The sequence below is a fragment of the Molossus molossus genome, unplaced genomic scaffold (assembly GCF_014108415.1).
Source record: "Molossus molossus isolate mMolMol1 unplaced genomic scaffold, mMolMol1.p scaffold_m16_p_4, whole genome shotgun sequence".
In the NCBI taxonomy this organism is placed as follows: Eukaryota; Metazoa; Chordata; class Mammalia; order Chiroptera; family Molossidae; genus Molossus; species Molossus molossus.
In genome coordinates, this window is record NW_023425377.1 from 52,998,068 (window position 1) to 53,004,953 (window position 6,886).

Here is a 6,886-nt window from a genome sequence, read left to right on the forward strand (position 1 = left end):
AATCGCCCTGTGCTGTTTTCCCTATGTAGTAAATGTTGCCCCATCTCATAACCCCATTTCTCACACTTAGGGCTAAACTGCTCTGACTGCTGACCTGGGGTGTGGCTGGCTCCAAAAATGGCCACCAAGCCAAATACTCTTCCTCACCCCAGAGCCTGTGAATATTACCTTATGTGCAAAAGATGTGAGCAAATCAAGGATCTTGAGTAGAGGAGCTTACCCCAGATTCTCCTGTGCCCTAAATGCAATAATATGTCTCTTTACAAGAGAAAACCAGGAGTACTGACACACTTGAGGAGAGGGTGAAAATGGAAGCAGAGACAAGAGTGATTGTCCACAAGCCCAGAGATGACTAGAGCCACCAGGAGCTAGAAAGCTAGCAGAGGCAGTTAAGGACCTGCCCCTAGAGATTCTGAATGGAACTCAGCCAGCCACACCTCTTACTTGAACCTGTTTTCTGCCCCCCCCCCCCCCAGTTTGTGGTACTTTGTTACAACTGTCCCAGAAAGTTAACACCAAGGGGCCTCATTGGCCAATGACAGGTAGATATCCAGTGCCCCATTTCTGGAGCAAGGGCTTCAGGGGGCACTGTGAGTTACCACAAGCTTTATGCTCTTCTTCTTCATCCCAAGATCTGAACATCCCATGGGTAGGCTGCTCCCTGAACTCAGAGAGTGAATATGTCACTCAGATGCCATTTGGAGGCAGAAGTCAAGCTCCGAGGAGCTTGGGGTTTGCTGCTAGAGGACACCCAAGAGTGAGGCTGTCTTTATGTAGCATTATCCCAGAAGAAAGGTTATTACAGAAGAAATGGCAGCAGAAAAGTGGTTCCTGTGCCATATGGTAGGAAACTTACAGGTGCTGGAAGCTCACACTTCTCCCTGTGTAGTGAGCCTATTTGCCCATTGTACTATAGGTAATTAGCATCATAAGTGGATTATTAGCCTCATTTGATAAGGTATTACAAAAAAAAGATAAGCTCAGAAAAGAACTTGTCTCTTTTAAAATTAGGAGTCAAAGAGAAAAGAGAGGATGTGGATTTCAGGTTTTATTTGTCAGGATTCTCTAGAGAAACAAACCAATGGCATAGACAGAGATGTATTTTAAGGAATTGGCTGCAGTTGTGGCGCTGGCAAGTCTTAAATCTGCAGGGCCACCTGAAGGGCCAGGAAGAGCTGGCGCTGCAGGTCCAGGCTCAAGGAAGTCTGAGGTCACAAGATGGACCCTAACCCAGTATGATTGATGTCCTTACAAAAGAAGGAGATCAGGACAAAGAGGCACACAGAAGGGTGACCATGTGAAGACACAGGGAGGAGACAGTGATCTATACACCAGGGAGAGAGACCTCAGGAGAACCAGTCCTGCCCACACCTAGATTACAGAACTTCAGCTTCCAAGACTATGAGAAATTAATGTGTGGTGTTTAAGCCCCCAGATGTGGTACTTTGTTTTCATTGTCAGTCCAAGCTGACTAATACACCAGGACTCTGGGTAAGCAGTCTGCTCCTGGTATAATTTTATAAAGTTTCTTGGCTATTGCCATGTTGAAAGTCCTCATGCTTATAAACCCCATGTAGTATACTCTTGAGAGATTTGTTGGTGATAAGCACCTGGATGAAAGGATCTGTCATTTGTTAAGTATAATTAATTATATCCCTGAAATATTAAACCAAATTTTTTTCTTTTCATCTCAGAGGTTTCCAAAACATTTTATTTTGCAGACCACTGGTTTGTATCTTTTGAGGACAAATATCTGTATAAATCCCTATAAAATGTCCAGTTAAGCCCTGGCCAGTTTGGCTCAGCAGTTAGAGCGTCAGCCTGCGGTCTGGAGAGACCCGGGTTCGGTTCCCGCTAAGGGCATGTACTTCGGTTGCAGTTTGTCCCCGGCCCTGGTTGGTCGTGCGGGTGGCAGCCACTCGATGTGTCCCTTCACATCGATGTTTCTCTCTCTCTCTCCCTTCCTCTCTCTCCCTCCCACTCTATCTGTATAAAAAATGGAAAAATATCCTCGGGTGAGGATTAAAAAATAAAAATAAAAAAATAAAATAAAATAAAATGTCCAGTTAATTTTAGTTTTATAGCAGCCTCTCAGGTACTGCACACCATTCTTATGACTGACCTCCAGTGACACATGCCAGACAGGCTGCCCTTGAGCTCCCAAAATGGGGGAGTGTCCATGGTAAAGCCACTTCCAGGGCTTTCTCTCCCCTGTGGCAGCTTCCTTTGGCAAGTAGTTGATTGATTCACATGGGTTTGGGGCCTGTAAGCAAGAAGCATTTGGAAACTTGCAGTGATGTAGTGCTTTTTCTCTTATGTAGACACTTGAGGGGTCAGTGCACTTGTGCTTAATGACAGGAATCCCTTCAGATTGCTTAGTTGGTTACAATATAAGGAAGCCTCTGCTTTTAAGTAACACAGATAAACACTTTTTAGATTGCCTATTTTTTCTGGAACTACAAATTTAATTCAAGAAAATATAGGTCCCATAAAAGACTTGAAAGTTTTATAAAACTAAAATCCAGTTTTTCCCAATAAATTGTACTTTAGCCAAAACCCTCCCAATACTTCTAAAATAACACTGAAATGGGCATCTAATTATACAAGAGCAATAAAAGTAATTAAATATTTATTTGAATAACAAGGTTAAGTTTGAGCTGCAATGTTGGCAGTGCAGATTTTTAACACATCACAAAAAAATATTGGCACAAAGGACAAAATAATGCCCAGAATTAGGCTAAATAGCTGCTGATTTTAAGAAAACTAAAAGTCTGAAATCACTATACAAAATATAAAATGTATTAAGCACTACCATCCACACACAGTCTTTATTATTGATTCTGTTTAAAAATTTGTGTAATTATATATTGAATTGTAAATGAGTATTATATATTAACCCCCCTTTTACAAGGCAATTCCTTGTTGCACTATAGAACATCTAATTGTAATGCAAAAAGTTTTCTGTTTTTGCTATTGATAAAACAGCTAATGATATTACTGTAAATATTAAGAAAGCTACAGGAAAAAAAAGGAAAGAAATTTTCTTTTTGTTTTCCAAGTGCTTTCCATGCAAAGCTAAGCACCTGCCTTACCTAAATGTACTGTTGGGAAACATTCTGTGTCAAAGAGATGCTCTTGAATGAGAAGACTAGGCTTTCTAAATCAAACGCTCAAAGGAATCAGGCAACCCTCTTCCTACTGGGATACCATTGTGTCACTTACCAATTCCATCTTTTCAGAATACCTTTCAAGACACTTAAAAGAGATCAGATGGATGATGAAATGAAAGACATACTGCAATTTGACACTACAACTGGTAATGTCTATGCTATGTGAAAGCACCTTTAAAAAGAGCCTGTGGGGCAAGAAATGTGTCTAAAGTTTCAAAATGAATCAAAAGTATTGGATAACAATGTAATTCTCAACTCAGAAGCTGCCTTAAGATTAGTAGCATCTTCAGTTAATGTAACAGAAAAAAAGGCAATGAATTTTATTTTATTAGTTGCATCCATTCACAAATAAACCTCAGATCACTACATGTGTAGACACAATGAGATTTTTTGTGGTTGTTTATAGTCTTTAATTGAAACAATGATAAAGGAAATAGATCTATTTAAAAACAAAACCAAATAGCTATTTAGGTCTAGATTAAGAGGTGGTACCAGGTGTGGAATTTATATTTTCAGTGGCCACCTGTGCTGTGACATTCATGATCCAAAGTTTGTCTATGATTCTGGCTATATGGTTGCCCTTCTTTATGATCCCAATAATCCATGCTTGGTACCCTTCACCATATTTGGGAGAATTTATTTCTGCACAGAACCAAGCTGCTTGCTCATGTGGTAAACAATTAGAAGGCCTCCTGATCTCCAGGCAGGTCCTATGCATGAGGCCAAACATGTTTCCACACACCTTGCTCACAGCACCCATCTTAGCCAGGACAGAGAGGTTGTGAATCAAAAAATCGACTCGCTCCTCTGCTGCTTGGTCAGATTCTGCCCATGGCCCATAATTCCAAAGCCAGTGATGTCTGTGGCAGCATGGGCATTGAACATGTGCATACGTCCAGCAGCCGTTCTGTTGAACCTTGCCATATTCATTATTACCTCCTGGTATGCCAAGTCTCCATCATCTTGAGTGACCACTAATTTAATTTTATTCCATTTTGCAGGAATATCCAGCCACTGGTGCACAGCAATGGCCACTTGCATCCCAGGGGTTTGGCCAGAACAAGCACATCCCCTGGCATTACATTATCTGGCATAATGAATTCATTTCACTGGCAGACTGTTGTAGCCACTCCTCCCAAAACAATCCAGGAGTTTAACACTGTTTGGCTGTCCATTACAAATATTTCTGCTGTGTAGCCTGCTAAACTCTCCGCTGGAGCCGCACAGACTCACGGGCCCCAGGGAACTCGGCGGGACCAGGGAACTCGGCGGGAAGTTACTCCTACTGCCTCCCTTGCCACCCTGCATGGGCTCTGGAAACTCTGTAGCCTGCTAAACTCTCCGCTGGAGCCGCACAGACTCACGGGCCCCAGGGAACTCGGCAGGACCAGGGAACTTGGCGGAAGTTACTCCTACCGCCTCCCTTGCCACCCTGCATGGGCCCTGGGAACTATGTAGCCTGCTAAGCTCTCGGCTGGAGCCGCACAGACTCGCAGAGACCAGGGGACTCAGCGGGATTCTGCTACAAAGGCTGAGTCCCGCCAACTCTGCCTACTAAGCCCTCGGCGGGCACCGCGCACACTCGCGGGGACCAGGGGACTGTGCTGGACGCTACTGCCACCTCTGCAGTGTCCTGCTACCGCGGCTCAGTCCTGCTACCGTGGCTCATTCCTGGGGCTTCTGCTGAGTGCAACCCCCTCAGCTGGTGCCACAGCTGCAGCCGCCATTGGCTGGAAGCAGCACCCTCGGGTTAAAAGTCCCAGGCGGCTCCAGGACACAGAGTCCGGACAGAGGCTAAATTGGCAGCAGCCACTCATCTTGGGCTCCGGCAGAGGGAAGGCAGACTGGACTGGGGCTGTGTGGGGACACTCAGGTTTTGGAGGGTGCTAGGAGCTTTTGCTGGGTGCGGCCACGCAAAACTGTGGTAGATTTGCTTCTTTTCAGGGACCTGGAGATTCAACACCACCTGGTGGCCATTGAAATGCTAATTGAGGACCATTAACAACAAACACCTGCCTCACCCTCAGGAAATCCTCTTACACTGAGCACCTGAGGGAGTTGTTCAGGCAACTCAGAAACCAAGGGTCTGCAGGTGACCTCTACTGTAGGCAAAAAAAAAAAAAAAAAAGCTAGAGGATAACTACCATTCCCTGGGCATGCAACACTAACCACAAAAGCTAAGACATGAAGGTGGTGTTTAAAGGGGGTCCTCCGTGGTGCATCCAAACCCAGGACAGGGAGCCACAAACAGCAGAACACTAACACCCACTGGGAAAACTTGGCAGACTCCAAAGCCCACTGTGATAGCCAAAATGGTAAGAAACAGAAACAAAAGCCAAATGAAAGAACAAGAGACCTCTACAGAAGATGAAATAAATGAGGTGCAGTTAAGCAAGTTAACAGAACTAGAATTTAGAGCCATGATATTACAGAAGCTGAACAGCATGTGTAAGGACATGAGCAACATGAGTAAAGACATAGAAATGTTGAAAATCAACCAGTTGGAAATTAAAAAACAACAGGAAGAAATGAAGAATGACATATCAGAAATGAAAAACACACTGGAAGGTCTAAAAAGCAGAGTAGGGGAAGCTGAGGACAGAATCAGTGAATTAGAAGACAGGCTAGAAGAAATCAACCAATCAGAAAACAAAAAGGAAAAAACGATTAAAAAACAGAAAGACAGCTTAAGAGAACTGTGGGACAACTGGAAACGGAATAATATTCGCATCATAGGAGTCCCTGAAGAAGAAGAAAGTAAGCAAGGGCTAGAGAATATATTCAAAAAAATAGTGACAGAAAACTTCCCTAACTTGGAGAAGGAAGGAGGCATTCAAGTTCAAGAAGCACAGAGCACCAAGTAAAAAGAACCCAAACAGGCCCAGACTAAGACACATAGTAATCAAAATGCCAAAAATTAAAGATGAAGAAAGAATCTTAAAAGCAGCAAAAGATAAGCAACAGGTTACCTTCAAAGGAAACCCCATAAGGCTCTCAGCTGAGTTCTCAAAAGAAACACTACAGGCCAGAAGGGAATGGCATGAAGTAATCAAGGTCATGAAAAACAAGGATCTGAAACAAGACTACTCTACCCAGCAATGCTATCATTCAAAATAGAGGGTCAAATAGAGAGCTTCCCAGACAAAAAAAAAAAGGCTAAGGGAATACATTAGCACCAAACCAGCTCTGCAAGAAATGTTAAAAGGAGTGCTGTAATTAGCAGTAGAAATGGGAAAAAAATAGAACCACACTAAACAAAAATGGCAATAAATAAGAACATATCAATAATCAACTTAAATGTAAATGGACTGAATGCTCCCATAAAAAGACACAGAGTAGATCATTGGATATGAAAGCAAGACTCATCTATATGTTGTTTACAAGAGACCCACCTCACAACAAAAGACTCACATAGATTGAAAGTGAAGGGATGGAAAAAAGTCTTCCAAGCAAACGGAAAAGAAAAAAAAAAAAGCTGGGGTAGTAATACTCATATTTGATAAAATAGATTTCATAAAAAAGGCCATAATAAGAGACAAAGAAGGCCACTACGTAATATTGAAATGATCTATCCAACAGGAAGATATAACCTGTATAAACATATATGCACCCAATATAGGAGCAACAAAATATATTTAAAAACTTCTGGAGGACTTCAAAGGAGAAATCGATAGCAATACAATCATAGCAGGGGATTTCAACACCCCGCTGACATC

At 42.7% G+C, this 6,886-nt stretch overlaps 1 pseudogene; it reads right to left on the reverse strand.

Moving 5' to 3' along the window:
- Nucleotides 1-3,648: 3,648 nt before the first annotated feature.
- LOC118643776 lies at nt 3,649-4,345 on the reverse strand (annotated as a pseudogene).
- Nucleotides 4,346-6,886: the final 2,541 nt, after the last annotated feature.